This window comes from Neovison vison, chromosome 11 (genome assembly GCF_020171115.1).
Source record: "Neovison vison isolate M4711 chromosome 11, ASM_NN_V1, whole genome shotgun sequence".
Taxonomy (NCBI): domain Eukaryota; kingdom Metazoa; phylum Chordata; class Mammalia; order Carnivora; family Mustelidae; genus Neogale; species Neogale vison.
The window spans coordinates 156,163,614-156,179,827 of record NC_058101.1 but is presented as its reverse complement, the minus strand read 5'-3'; the positions used below and the strand labels follow the sequence as shown (position 1 = coordinate 156,179,827).

At 35.1% G+C, this 16,214-nt stretch overlaps 1 pseudogene; it reads left to right on the top strand.

Moving 5' to 3' along the window:
• The window catches only part of LOC122890332, a 165,812-nt pseudogene extending 149,811 nt beyond the window's left edge, over positions 1-16,001 (top strand).
• Positions 16,002-16,214: the final 213 nt, after the last annotated feature.

The following is a 16,214-nucleotide window of genomic DNA, read 5'->3' as shown; positions in this document are numbered from 1 at the left end:
ATGTGCCCTTCCCTGCCCCCAAATATCATGCTACCTCTGGTATTTGAGGGGTAGCATTTGATAATATTTCATCAGGTTGTCATCTCCCCCACACACACCTTTCTAGTTTTGACACATTTCACACAGTTGTCATACCCACTGTCCTCAGACAAGTCTGTGTGCTTCGGACAAATGGAGCTGTGCTAAATACAAATGTCTATAACTGATAAGGAAAGGAATGAGGCATCTGGAAGGTTTACTGTAGCTAAGACTAGAAAAGGACTCTGTTCCTTCTCCTTCTCTCCTTGGAAACTGATGCCCTTTCATCTTTCCATCTAAACACTTGTTCTTCCATATTTTCTGTTTTTGTTGGTTTTTTGTTGTTGTTGTTGTTGTTTTTTCTTGCCAAAGCCAAGATAATTCTTCCAGGTGTCAAATCTGTCCTCTTCTTCTATGTGGAATCTCATCATGCCTGCCAATCTCTGCTTTTGAATTTATATTTTCCTTTTCTCTATCACCACCTAGACCAGACCCTGATCACGCCAAACCTGGATCATTTTAATAGTTTCCTGATTTGTTGGGCTGGTCCCAGCCTTTCCTCTCCCCTATATGTTTTCGCTGTGGGACCCTTGCACAGTCTCCTCACCTTTAATAATGGGTCTAAATCCCCTCTGTAACACTTGGGATCTGGTCCACCTTCTCCATCCAGCCACATTTCCTGCCTACCCCTTATCCACTCATCTTCCTATTTCTATTTTGGTCATGTTTTCCCCCGACTTCATTGAATCAATTCTCTGCTTACAATGACTTCTCCTTCCTCTCCAGCTCTCCAAATGCTACTTATCCTTCCAAGTCCATGTCAAATTATCTCCATTAAGTCTTCTCTGAAAAATTTGGTCCCTTTAAATTCCATAGTCCTAACTGTCAGTGCCATACATTTAGGAACCTAGGATATTATGTTCTGATTGGTGTGATTTAATTCTTGTTTTATAAGTTCAAGGTTGACTCCTTAAACTGCTTTTTAGGATGATGACTTCGTGATACATTTCTCCTAAATTAAGTTGTTGCCCCTCAGTGAACATGCACTTGGTACACTCTGCATACAAGGGTTGTTTAATATACATTTATAAAATTTGTCTGACAACATGAAAAAAATTACGGTACGAAGGACTTTTGGAAAGTCAGCTTGGGATTTGGAGAGGTTTAAACATTTTATACACAAGAATTAATTTGAAGACACACACAAGGAATGAAATATTCTGCTCCCTCTGACCTTTGCACCAGCAATGATGCTGGCAAATTCTACTCTATTTTTTTGGCCCTTCTACCACCATTTCTGGGCTGCTTAATTGGCCTGCATTCCAAGTTCATCACTGGAATGTGAGACATCACCTACACATTTAAATAAATAGTGAACTCTGACCTCTTACTTTTCCAAGTGAAACAGGGGTTCCAAAAATGGGACCCCACAGCTCTGCCATGTCCTTTGAAACTTGAGGAAGGTTCAGCATGATTTCCTCACACCTCTATGTTAAATTCACCTTCTCTTCCCCCAGAAATGATGCTAAAGCAAGATAGGGGTTAAAATCATATGGAAGGATATAGAAGGATTAAGTAAATTTGACTTTAATGAGAAACAATTTTCATTCTAAATAACTTGCATACAACGGTACATTCAGTTAAACAAAATAATATGATTTTTATTAAGTATCAAAGAAGCAGAGAGCCTGGGTGAAGTTGTATCTGGCTGGGGATCTGCTCCTCATTGGATGATCTGATTAGTAAACACTATAACAAAGGTAGAGAATATACCCAGAATGTGAAAATTGATTAAATAACAAAGAGTGAAAATTCTCTTCTATTATATCTTCCCTATTCCATCTTCAGGGACTATAGCAAAATTATTTAAAGTATGGAAACCATGTAAAATTTATAAAATCATAAAGGAAAGGAAAGGAAAGTTGATTTTAGACTATTAAAATCACAGCAGGACTTGGATCAGGGAAAACTGAACTGACATGCATTATCTACACACAGAAGTAGAATCTGGAAGTCATCAATTAATTTTGATTAAAAGCATCTCATTTTTATTCTTTTTTAACACACATGGTTTAGAATTTCAATAATCAAACCATAATGGGTCGAAAATACCAAGTTGGCTCACCAAATCTTGGTGTAGATGAGATTAGCATTCAATAACGTGCTGCCTAATCTCACTCGCCCTAAACATATTATTTTCAGATTTGACTTAAATAGCTAAGTTACCACTTTATCTCTCTCTTTGTCCAAGCCAATCCCTTCCCTCGCTTGCTTTTACAGTGCCATCTTTTCTTCTTACTCAATATTATCAAACCAAACCACAAATCTAATTAAGCTGTCTTGATGCCAAAATCTCTGCTCCTGGAAAAATGCATCATGCAGCACATCTAGGTAAGTGAATTAAAAAAGCATCCAGGCAGGTATCTGGTGAATGTCTCAGTTCATCCTTGCATAATAAACTATCTTCTCCTGCTCATTCATTTGTCAGTCACAGTAACTAAGGATTATTATTTGCTGAATGTACGTGACACCAGCAATTTGCAAAGTCTGTTGGCAAGAAAATCAGGTTAGAATGACAGAGTGAGAAATTAAGCAGAAGCCTGATGTAATTAGCTACAACAATCAGTGCTCTAATTTCTGATTTATTGTTTCCTGTTTTCCTGCTGCACTCCACTCTGTGTATACTGTATGTGCTTCATATAGGTCAAACAATTGCCTTATCAGTCCTGGCAAAGCAAGGGGTCAGAGTTAACAATATTTATTTAAACGTGCAGGATGCTTCCAACTGCAATTAGGAAATAACTATTACTAATAGGTCTTTGGCACTACTTCCTCATTTATGCAGTTTTTTGAAAAAAAAAAAAAAAAAAAGAAACAGAAACAAGAAGGAATTGGGATTCGTTTCTTACATATGCACCAGAGTTGTTTTCGTTCTCCTTGTAAAAGAATCTTCCTCACTTGCAAAAAGATCTGATTCTAAATGAGCCAAACAAAACTTTAATATTACAGCTGAATATTCATAAAAATATGGAAAAAGTATCCTTCTTGATAATTAATGCAGTTTTATTTTCTTTCTTTTTTTTTAATGCAGTTTTATTTTCAAATCTCTGCTAAAGTGTTATTATTGACCTCCCCCTCATAAACACCATGAAGAATTTCTTTGCTTTCTGTCATTCAGTCACAAACATACATGGAATTAGTCATTCTTTCCATATTTAAGAAGCAGTCTTTAAAATTGCATGTAAGATCTACTTTGAAGAGGAAAATCATGAGCATTGTTAAATTCAAGAATTTTTAAGAAGAGACCTTTAAAATAAAACAACAAACTCCTATGAGATTAAAAAAAAAAACACTCTGTTTAACTCAAATTAATGTTCACATTTCTGAAAAGATTAATATAACTCAAGTCCATGTAAATTCAAATGAAATTTTTATCACTGGCCATGTAAAGAACAATTTTATAGGTCATTTTGAAAAACAGACAAACTGGATATGATAAAATAAATATTTTTGGTTTTATTCCTTTTATAAAAAATTTAAGTTTTTATTTTAATTCCAGTTTGTTAATACACAGTGTTATTTTAGTTTCAGGTGAACGGTATAGCTATTCAACAATTCCATATGTTTGTATTCTTTTAATTTCAAAATTTTACATATCCAGTGCTCCCAGAGCATTATATACCTACAATAAAATGAAGCAGAATTTTTACAAGGCCTTCAGGAAGGTCCCAGCTGACTGCAAAGCAACATGGGAATTAGAAGGACAACACTGAGTATTCAGGAGACCTGGATTTTTATCTAGGCCATTTCTTTCATTAACTAATGGTCTTGAACAAGTCATTTGCCCTCTCTATATTTCATTTCCTTAGAGATAAAATGAGTTTAGACTTTATCTTTAAATCCTTTTTTTAAAAAAAGACTTATTTATTTATTTTAGAGAGAGAATCTCAAGAAGACTCCCCACTGAGCACAGAACCTGACCGAGGAAAGATGGGGGACTTAATCTCATGACCTTAAGATCATGAAGTGAGCCAAAATCAAGAATTTAACTGACTGAGCCACCCCGATGCTCTATTCTTTAAATCCCTTTTATAACAAAAATTAGTATAAATCAAGCATTTGTGCTCTGTGTCAGGCATTATGCTAAGTATTTTTAAAGCTCTGTCCTTTATTTTTTTCTATTAATACAACTAAATTAAAATATAATCAAATTCAAATTAAATTAAAACCTAAAACATTATAATGGATAAAGAGGGGAATTATATACTTGTAAGACACATGAGGAGAAAGATTTTCTTTTATATTTTCCCATATTTCTGTTCTTACTGTTGTTCTGTCCTTCCTGATGCTCCATGATTCCTTCATCTGTCATTTTCTTTTCATTTGAAGAACTTCCTTTAGCTGTTCTTGAAGGGTAGAGACATCTGCCAGTGACAAATTCTTTTAGTTTCCTTTCATAAGAGAATGTCTGGGTTTCCTCTTTATTTCTAAAGGATAGTTTCCCTGGATATACAATTCACTGTTGACAGTTCTTTTCTTACAAGTTGACAGACATTCCATGTTTTTTTTTTTAATTCTCTGAATAGTCTATGAAATAAGAACTCATTCTCTCTGCTTTACAGATGAGAAAACTGAGACTGAAATTTGGGGACATGCCTGAGGTTATTCAGCTGGAATGATACCCAAGGATCTTTCCAAACCAGGTTAATTAGTGCTCAAGTGCTTAAACTTTTTGCTCTACAGCCTTAGATCTTAAGCTCTTAACATATTAAGATTCTAATCAAACATACATACAGATCCATAGAAATAAACACTATACTATACTATATCTTAAACCAAAATGTAGAAATCTACAAAGTTCTGCTCAAATAGTATTGAATACCTTAATGTGTAAGCCTCCAATTGTATTTGTATCTAAGAATAGTTCTATGAAAATGCCAATAAAGAGTTCCAAACAAATAGCATGAAATCAATCATGAATAGTTGCTGAGCACCTACTATGTTCTTAATTCAGAATTCTATCCTATAGAAAGTTAGAGACATCTAACATGCCTCTTCTTCTCCCAAGAGATTAATGATTCAGTTGGAGTTATAATCCATGTTATACATTTGTTTATGATAAAATTTGAGGTGCACACAAAAAGTGCTGAAGGATTTCAGCTGAAAGATTTCAACTCTCAGAGTAAGAACAGTCAGAGGTAAAGAACCCAAGAGGTAAATGAATATAATAATCCAAATTAATGGCAGTGGGAAAGAAGAGCTTTACTGGGGAAAAAAATGGCAGGGAGATGTTGGTTAAGGGATTAAATAGAGACTGGAGTGTTTAAGAAAGTCTATAGTGTTCAGGCCTGAGAGGTGAGGTCTAAGTAGACAGAGTCCAGTTGTTAGGGGAACACTTATGAGGATCTCCTGATCAAAGCTGACCTTCAAAGACATGTCCTGAAGGGGACACCTGAGTTAAGCTTTGAGGGATAAATGGGTCATATCTAAATGAAGAACCAAAAGAAGAGGATTCTGAGGCACAAGATAAGCATGCTTGAAGGTGAAATACTGCATGTTTGCGGTTCCGAAAGAAGTTCGGGAACAGTTGAAGTATGGGGTGCTAGAGTATGTGATGGGGAAAAAAAAAAACACTGGAAAAGGTACTGGGCAAAGTCTTAAAAAGCCTATTATATCTTCATCTGAAGATAATAGGGAACAACAAATGGAGCCTTGGGTTGCTTCCAATATCTTGGCTATTATAAATAATGCTGTAATAAACATAAGGGTGCATATATCTTTTCAAATCAGTGTTTTCATTTTCTTTGGGTAAATGCCCAGTAGTGAAATTATTGGATCATATAATAATTCTATTTTTAAGTTTTTGAGGAATCTTCTTATTGTTTTCCATGGTGGCTGCACCGATTTGCATTCTCACCAACAGCGCACAAGTGTTCTTTTTTCTCCACATCCTCTCCAGAGAAACAAAAATACCACATGATTTCACTCATATGTGGAATTTCAGAAACAAAACAAACGAATAAACAAAAAAGGAGACAAAAAGACAAAACAAACAAACAAACAAAAACCCCAGATTCTTAAATACAAAGAACAACCTGACAGTTGCCAAAGAGGGGTCTGTGGGAGGATGAGTGAAATAAAGGAGATTAAGAGTACACTTATCCTGATGAGCACTGAGTAATGTATAGAATTGTTGAATTATCATATTGTATATCTGAAACTAATATAACACTATATATTAATTATATGGAAAGAGAAAGAAGAAAAAATAATAGGGAACAATGAAAAAATAACATGATTGGACTTGAATCTGGGAAAGCCAGATATTCAGCATATGTGATTATGTCATCTGCAAAGTAGTTTTATTTATGACTTCCCAATCTGTATACCTTTTATTTTCCTTTCTTGTTTTATTGAATTAGCTAGAACTTCCAATATGATAGTTGAAAAGAAGTAGTGAGAGGAGATATCCTTGCCTTGTTCTTGATATTAGTGGGAAAGTTTCAAGTTTCTCATCATTAAGTATGTTAGCTGTAAGGGTTTTTTGTTTGTTTGTTTCTGGGGGGAGTTTGTTTGTTGTAGCTACTCCTTATCAAGTTGAGGAAATTCTCATGTATTCCTAGCTTGTTGAGAGTATTTATCAACAATGAGTTTTGGATTTTGTCAAAGGCTTTTTCTGTACCTATTGATAAAAATCATGTGATTTTTTTTAGCTTGTTAATGGGATGGATTACATTAATTGATTTTTGAATGTTGAACCAGCTTTGTATACCTGAGATAAATCTCACTTGGTATGGTGTATAATTCATTTTTTTTTTCCTTTTAACGATTTTATCTATCCATTTGACAGAGAGTGCTCACAAGCAGACAGAAAGGCAGGCAGAGAGAGAGAGGAGGGAAGCAGGCTCCCGCTGAGCAGAGAGCTGATGTGGGGCTCGATCCCAGGACCCTGGGATCATGACCTGAGCCTAAAGCAAAGGCTTAACCCACTGAGCCACCCAGGTGCCCCGGTGTATAATTCTTTTTATACATTTTTGGATTTTATTTGCTAATATATTGTCAAGGATTTTTGTGTCTATGCTCAAAGAGAAATTAATCTGTAATTTTTTTTCTTAATGTCTTTGCCTGCTTTTGGTAGTAGAGTAATGCTAGCATCACAGAAGCAGAAGGAAGTATCCTCTGAAAGAGATTTAAGTAACTGGTATGTTTCCTTCCTTAAATGTTAGGTAGAATTCAAAAGTTAATCCTTCTGGCCCCTAGCTTTTTGTTTGAAGAGGTTAGCATTATCTACTCAAATTCTTTAATAAATATAGGCCTATTCAGTTTTTTTGTTTTTTCTTGTGTGAATTTTGGTATTGTATGTGTTTCAAGGAATTGGCCCATTTCTCTAGATTATCAGTTTAAGGGCATAGAGTTAATTCATCGTATTCCTTGATTATTCATTTAATGTCCAAGGGATCTGTGGAGATGTCCTTCCTTCAATTTCTCATTTTAGCAATTTGTATTTTCTCTTTTTTTTCTTACTCTGCTTAAGGCTTTTCAATTTTATGTATCTTTTCAAAGAACAAGTGTTGGTTTTGTTGATTTAGTTCCTATTTTCAATTTCTATTTATTGTTTCTTTTCTTCTACTTGCTCTGGATTTAATTTGCTCATCTTTTTTTTTTAATTTCCTAAATTGGAGACTTTGATTACTGATTTTAGATCTTCCTTCTTTTCTAATATATTTATTTAATGTTATAAATTTAATGTTATAAATTTCCCTCTATGGACTGTTTTTGCTACATCCCACAAACTTGGTTTGTTTCCATTTTTATTTAGTACAAAATATTTTTAAATTTCTTTTCAGATTTCTTCTTTGATCCTTAATTTATTTGGAAGTGTTCTGTTCAATCTTCATGTATTTTGAGATTTTCCACTTATCTTTCTGTTACTGACTACTAATTAATTCCATTGTGGTCTGAGAACAGACATTGTATGATTTCTATTTTTTTTTCAGATTTGGTAAGATGTATTTATCTTCTAGAATGTGGTTTGTCTTGGTTGAATGTTTCGTGTGAGTTTAACAAGAATGTCTGTTCTGTTATTTGATGAAGTAGTCTGTGTGTCCACTGTAGCCAGTTGATTGACGGTGGTGTTGAGTTCAGCTATATCCTTATAGAATTTCTTCCTACTGTATCTACCCACTTCTAATAGAGGGGTATTAAAGTCTTCAGCTCTAATGTGGACTCATCTATTTCTCCTTACAGTTCTTCCTCATGTAGTTTGATGCTCCATCATTAGGCACATACATGTTAAAAATCATTATGTTGCCTTGGAAAATTGATCTCCTTATCATTTTGTAATGACCTTCTTTATTGCTAATAATTTTCCCTGCTTTGAAATTTTGCTTTGTGTGCAATTAATATAGCTACTGCTTTTTTAAAAATTAGAGTTACCATGGTATGTTTCTTTATTCACTTACGTTTAGTCTAGATGTGTCTTCATATTTAAAGTGGGCTTCTTATACATAACATATATTTGGATCTTGTTTTTTGATCCATTCTGACAGTCCCTGTCTTTGTTATCCAATTTAAACCATTAATATCTAAGATGACTATTGATATAGTTGGATTAATATTTATCATATTTATTACTGTTTTCTATTTGTTGTCTCTGTTCTTTATTGCTTTTTGTCTTCTATTTTTTCTGTATTTTAATTGAACATTTTATATAATTCTGTTTTTTTCTCCTTTCTTAGACCATCAGTTATACAATTTTTTAAAACATTTTTTAGTGTTTGTTCTAGAGCTTCCAATGTATATTTATTATGAATCTAAGTATACCTTCTAATAACACTATTCCACTTCATGGACAGTGTGAGTACCTTGTAATGACAAATAATCCTAATTCTTCTCCCATTGTTGTCATTCATTTACCTTATTATAGCACATGGAAGCATATATGTAAATATATATACATATATGGCATATACATAAGCACATATAATCAAATACATTGTTTCTGAAAGAAAAGGATCATATGGTCATCTCAATAGACATAGAAAAAGTATTTAACAAAATTCAAAATCCATTTATGATAAAAACATTTAACAAGTTAGGCATAGAAGGAGCATATTTCAACATAATAACATAACAATAGGCCATATGGTACATAATAAAGGCCATACTTAATGGTAAAAGGTTAAAAGTTTTTTCTCTAATATCAGGAACAAGAGAAGGATTCTCACTCTCAGCACTCCTACTCAACATAATGCTGAAGGTCTAACTAGAGAAATCAGGCAAAAAAAAAATAATAAAAGACATCAGAATTAGAAGGGAAGAAATAAAACTGTCCTATTTGCAGATGACAAGGTTTTATGTATAAAAAATCCCAAAGACTCAACTAAAAAATTATTAAGACTAATCAATGAATTCAGTAAATTTTCACGATACAAAATTAACACACAAAACAAGCAGCATTTCTGTGCACTAACAGTTCATTATCTGAAAAAGAAACAAAAACAATTGATTTCATTTACAATAACATCAAAACAATAAAATAATTAGGAATAAATTTGGCCAAGAAGGTTAAAGATCTCTATTCTGGAAACTATAAACCATTGATGAAAGAAATTGAAGGAGACACAAATAAATAGAAAGGTATCCCATACTCATCCATTGGAAAAAGTAATATTGACTATTGCTAAAATGTCCATAGATTTAATGCAATCCCTATCAAGATTCCAATGACATTTCTTACAGAAATTAAAAAAAAAAAAACACTCCTAAATTAACGTGGAACCACAGAAGATGCTGCTGAATAACAAAAGAAATCCCAAGGAAGAACAATGCAGGAGGCATCATACTTCCTGACTTAAAGCTATAATATAAAACTATAGTAATTAAAACAGTATGGTACTGGGATAAAAACAGACTAATAGAGCAGTATGACAGAATCAAAAGCCCAGAAACAAATCCAAGCATATACACTTTCACTAATATTTGATAAGTGAGCCAAGAATACTCAATGGAGAAACAACAGTGTCTTTAATAAATGGTGTTGGGGAAATTGGATAGTCACATGTAAGAGAATGAAAGTTGAACCCCATCTTACATCACTCACAAAACTTTTCTTAATTAGATTATTAAATGCTTAAATGTAAGACCTGAAACCATAAAACTCCTAGAAGAAACCAAGAAAAAAAATCTCTTTGACATGGATCTTGGTAATGTTTTTTTGGCAATCACACATAAAGCACAAGCACCAAAATCAAAATAAACAAGTGAGATCACATCAAACCTAAAAGCTTCTGCACAGCAAACAAAACCACCACCAACAGAGTGAAAAGACAACCAATGGAATTGGAAAAACATATTTGTAAATCATATATCTGATAAGGGGTTAACATCCCAAATATACAAAGAACTCATACAACTCTACAGTAAAATCAATAACAGTAACAACAGTAATGATTCAATTTAAAAAGGGCAAAGGACCTGAATAGATATTTTCCAAAGAAGATATGTGAGTAGCCAACAGGTACATGAAAAGATATTCAACAGCACTAGTCATTATGGAAATATAAAGTAAAGCCACAAGGAGATATCACTACATGTCTGTTAGAAGGGTCATCATCCAAAAGACAAGAAAGAACAAATGCTGGTGTGGTTGTGGAGAAAAGGAAACCCCTTTAATTTGTTGATGGGATTGTAAATTGATACAGTCATGGTGGAAAAACAGTATGGAGGATACTCGAAAAATTAAAAATAGAACTACCATAAAATCCACCAATTCCACTTCTAGGGATGTAAAGGAAACCAAAACATAAATTTGAAAAGATATTTGAACCCCCATGTTCACAGAAGCATTATTTACAATAGCCAAAACATGGTACTAACTTAAGTGTCCATCAATTGATCAATGGATATATATACATATACATACCCACACACATACACAATGGGATATTACTCAGCCGTAACAAATGAGAAAAATCCTACCATCTGCAACAACATGGATAGGCTTAAAGGCATGCTAAATGAAATAGGCCAAGGAAAGACGAATACTGTATGATCTCACTTACATGTGGAATCTAAAAACAAAACAAAATACAACAAAGTAAAAAACACCAACTCATAAAAAAAAGTCATCAGATTTGTGGTTACCAGAAGCAGGGGGTGGAGGGTGGAGAATCTGGAGAAATGTAGTTGAAACATACAAACTTCCAGTGATAAGACAAATAAATACTAGGGATGTAAAGTACAACATGATTACTAATACAGCTGTATAATATGTAAGAGAGTTGTTAACACAGTAGATTCTAAGGGTTCTCATCACAAGGAAAATTTCATTTCTTTTTATTATGTCTATACAAAATGATGGATGTTAACTAACCCTACTGTGTTAATAATTTCACAATATATATAAATCAAACCATCATGCTGTATACCTCAAACATATACAGTGGTATTTTTCAAATTGTTTCTCAATTAAACTGTTAAAAATGCAATTACTATTATTCTTTTGAAAAAACTATTTTCTGTTATATCAATTAAGAATAAGAAGATCAAAAATTTTAAACTTTATCTTTACTATTTCTTCTTCAGTATTCTTCTTTTCTTTATGTGGATCTGAGTTTTGTTTTTTTTTTTAAGATTTTATTTATTTATTTGAGAGAGAGAGAATAAGAGGAGAGAAGTCAGCGAGAGAGAAGCAGACTCCCTGCTGAGAAGGCAGCCCGATGTAGGATTCTATCCCAGGACTCCAGGATCATGACCTGAACCGAAGGCAGTTGCTTAACCAACTGAGCCACCCAGGAGCCCTGGATCCGAGTTTCTGACCTATATTATTTCCCTCCTCTGTAAGGAACTTCTTTTAACATTTCTTGCAAAGCAATTCTACTGTAACAAATTCCCTCAATTTTTGTTTGTGTGAGAAAGTATTTCGTTTTCCCCCCTTTTGAATAATAATTTTTCAGGGTACAAAACTCAAGTTGGTGGTTTTCTCTCTTGACACTAAATATTTCACTCCACTCTCTTACTTGAATATTTTTTTAAGAAGTCAGATGTAATTCTTGTCTTTGTTCTTCTATAGGTAGGGTGTGTCTTTGGCTCTTTTAGAATTTTTTTTCTTTATCTTTGATTTTTCTGTAGTTTAAAAAATTATATGTCTGGTGTAGGGTTTTTTGACATTTATCCTGCATGATGTTCTCTAAACTTCCTGGCTCTATGGTTTGCTGTCTGACATTAACTTGGGGAAATTCTCAGTCATTACTGTTTCAAATATATATTTGTTCCTTTCTGTTTTTCTTACCATTTTGGAATCCCCATTACACACATGTCACACCTTTTATAGTTGTCTCTCAGTCTTTGATATTCTGTTCTCTTCCCTCTAGTCTTTCTCTCATTACTTTTCAGTTTTCGAGGTTTCTAGACATATCCTCAAGCTGAAAGATTCTTTCCTTTCTTTTCAAGTCTATGAATAATCTCATTAAAAGTATTCTTCATTTCTGATACTGTGGGTTTTTTTTTTCTTTTTTTGTTTTTGTTTTTTATCTCTAGCATTTCTCTTTGGTTCTTTTTAGGGTTTCCATCTTTCTAATTACAATTGCCAGTTGTTCTTTTTGCTGCCTAGTTCACCCATTAGAGCCCTCAGCACATGAGTGATTGTTGCTTTAAATTCCTGGTATAATAAACCCAACATCCCTGCCATGTGTTGTTCTGACACTTGCTCCATGTTTTCATCTTGTGGGGTGGGGTGTGTTCCTTTTTGCATGCCATGTAATTTTTTTCTTAATAGCTGCACATGATGTACTTGGGTAAAAGGAACTGCTACAAATAGGTTATTACTAATGTGGTGGTGAGATGTGGGGAAGTAAAGGTATTCTATAGGTTTATGATTAGGTCTCAGTCTTTCACTAAGCCCATGACTCTGGACTATGAAGTTCACAAGTGTTTCTAGTTTTTTCCTCCTTTCTTTGGTGACAAAGGACAGCTAGAGTGGGATGAAGTTGGATATTTCCCTTCATCCACATGAAAGTCTGGAGCAACTGGAGTCTGGTTGCCCTTCCCTTAGGCAGTTAGGCTCCAATAATATGTGGTTCACATGACAATTTCCACACATGAGGTCTTTACTCTAGTAAGCTGAGACTGTGGATAGTCACCTGTCTCTCCAATCTTAAGTTCTCATTTCTCCTTTGGATCCTAGAAAAGTTACTGATTTTCTGTCTGTTCACCATTTTACTTGTTATTAGGATTAAGTGGCAACTTCCAAGCTCTTTATGTGTGGAACCAGAAACAGGAAGTCCCTGTTTTGTTTTGTTTTGTTTTGTTTTTAAATGTGAGTGATAGGGTAAACACTGGTGTCATTTATAGAAACAATATTTATCATTAGTGAGGTACTGTTGATGCTTATACAGACACAGCTGTGACATAAACCTATACATGGTCTATACCAAGCTGTACTATGAAAGGCATATATTCCTTAATTCTTTCATTTATTCCACAAATATTTACTAAGTGCAAATGGATCCTATGTTGTACTGAGAAAACAGTGGGAACAAGTTAGACAAATCTTTATTCTCATAGCAGAAACTCTGGAGTTCAAGGTATCTATCAGAAGGTGAAAGGCCCCGTGAATGAAAACTGGCTGAAGTTGAGCCACCTTGGGTGCAATCTTTAAGAACACCAAGGCAGACAAAATGGACAACATTCAGACTGGAGAGCTAATGGAAGTCATCTAACGCAGTGTAGTTTTGGATCACAGACTTAAATTTCTCACAAAGAACAGCCACATCTACAAGTATGATGGCTTATGAGAATCCAGATTTAAGAAACTTTGATTCCTTCAAAACTCACTATTGCCTTGAGCTAATAGAGAAGGCCTTATGTATGAAGGGCTAAAACTGAGGGACAATAAAATTTTGGGGACTGCTGTTTTCCTTTGACATTGGTAACTAGCTGCTGTTTGAAATATCCCTCAGCAACATGTCCCAGGGCACCACAGGCAAGAATGAAGTGACACTGGGATTCCACCAGAATGTTGATTCCAAAGTCTCTCTCTTGAGGTGCACTTCTTTCTGTTTCCCATCCTAGTGGATGATGTGGACCTGGTTGAGGTCTTTACCCAGTACATACTAAGAAGTCCAAAATCCTGGAGGCCTGGAGATGCATTTTCCAGAAGCTGCAATGTCTGACTTCTTGTCATTGTGAGACCATTTGAATATACCCCAACTTTCTGCAGCTGCACAACAAGACCTTTGACTATAAGATCCCCTATACTAACATATTTAATCTCTTTTTGCTGCCCTACAAAGATTGGCACCACGTGTTCTTTGTGATCAGCCTGGATCTGCCCCGCACACAGGATCAAACCTATTGGCACTTCCTAATTCTCCTTTTCTCCAAGAACAAGGGTATTTTCTCCAAGAACAAGGGTATTTTATGTATTTATTTATTTATTTTTAGAGAGAAAGCGTGAAAGAGTGCAAGTGTGGGAGGGGCAGAAAGAGGGAGAAAGAATCCTTAAACACACTCCCCACTGAGTGGAGAGTCTGATGTGGGGCTTGATCTCACAACTATGAGATCATGACCTGAGCTGAAATCAAGAGTCCGATGATTAACATACTGAACCACCCAGGGACCCCAAGGACATTTTTTTGACTTCCATAATGAATGAGGAAGAGATGGTAAAGCACTTTGATAAATATCAAGAACGTGTCATGATCCCTCCAAGAGGTGGTTAATTGGTTATGAAAACACTAACAAACAACAAGTTTATAGTTCCTAGCAACTTCCAAAGGCACTCGGGGCTTGGTGTACTGCCTGCTCCTATAAGGCAAGCTCAAGACTACTGCATCTGCTGAAGTGGGGTTTTTTTGGTTTTTGTTTTTAAGATTCTATTTATCTATTTGACAGATGGAGATCACAAGTAGGCAGAGAGGCAGACAGAGAGAGAAAGAGAGAGAGAGAGAAGGAAGCAGCATCTCTGCTAAGCAGAGAGCCTGATGTGGGGCTCCATCCCAGAACCCTGGGATCATGACATGAGCTGAAGGCAGAGGCTTTAACCCACTGAGCCACCCAGGTGCTCCTGGAGTGAGGTTTTATATAGGCTCACAAGCCACCTATGCACATCTGCTCTGACAAGATCTGCTTTGTCAACTTTGCCTGTGGCCTTACTACCTCTTGCTCATTTGACTTTGATATTGAGACTAAGCAAGACACCCAGTACACCATCAGAAGCATCAAGAGGCAAGAGTATGGGAAACTGATTTTTTTTAATGCAACAGATTCAACATTAAAAATTAAATATTGAAAGATAGGATAAATCAGAACTACAATAAATATATCTCTAACTGTGATGAACATGACCATGATGTCCACTTGGAGCTGATAATGTCTACCTACTTAGAGAATGCCATCAACAACAGAGATGATTCAGGAGAAAGAATCAATAAGGCATTCAGCTCAGATGAAGAGGAGGAAGAATTGGCACAGACATTTGACAGCAATGCTTCTGCCTGTTCCTCCAGGAATGAGGTTAACAGTGACTGAAATGAAAAGAAGAGGAAATACTTCAAAAAGGCCAAGGTTCATGGGTTGCAAGAAGTCTGTAAAGACAGAGAAGGGCAAAGACCTCTATGTCCCTAAGGGGCATATTTATGCACAGATGCCATGGCTCAATGCTGGCTAAGGAGACTACATCAGAGTACCTTAGCCTCGGTATTATGGATCTTTCCAGGAAGGCAAATAAGACCTGGAAAGGAATGTTCAAAGAGAAGAAAGAGGAATAACATTGCAAGGCTGAGAATACCAGGAAGTTATATGAATAAACCATGAAAGAATACAAAGGAGTCCTCAGTGAATCTTCTAAGACAGACAAGTCAAAGAAAAGGAAAAGTAAAGTAAAGATGGAAAAGAAATCAATGCCTTCCAGGGGCTCATTATCTAAGTCTTTCCCAAGACAGCTAAGTGAGGAGTGAGGGTTTCAGGGAAATAGTCTGTGTCCTGTGGTGACAACTTTTTAGAAAAGAACAAGGGAAAAAAAGAAAAAAAGAAGGAAGAGAAAGGAGGATAAGGACTCTAAAGAAGAGGAACTAGTCAATATTTCCCCAGCTCAGAGGACTGCATGACAGGATCCTGTAAGCAGAGAAAGGAAAATATTTCCTCCTTGCTTTTGTTCTGTCACACCTTAGTCTCCCCATCCATGTTTTTGTATC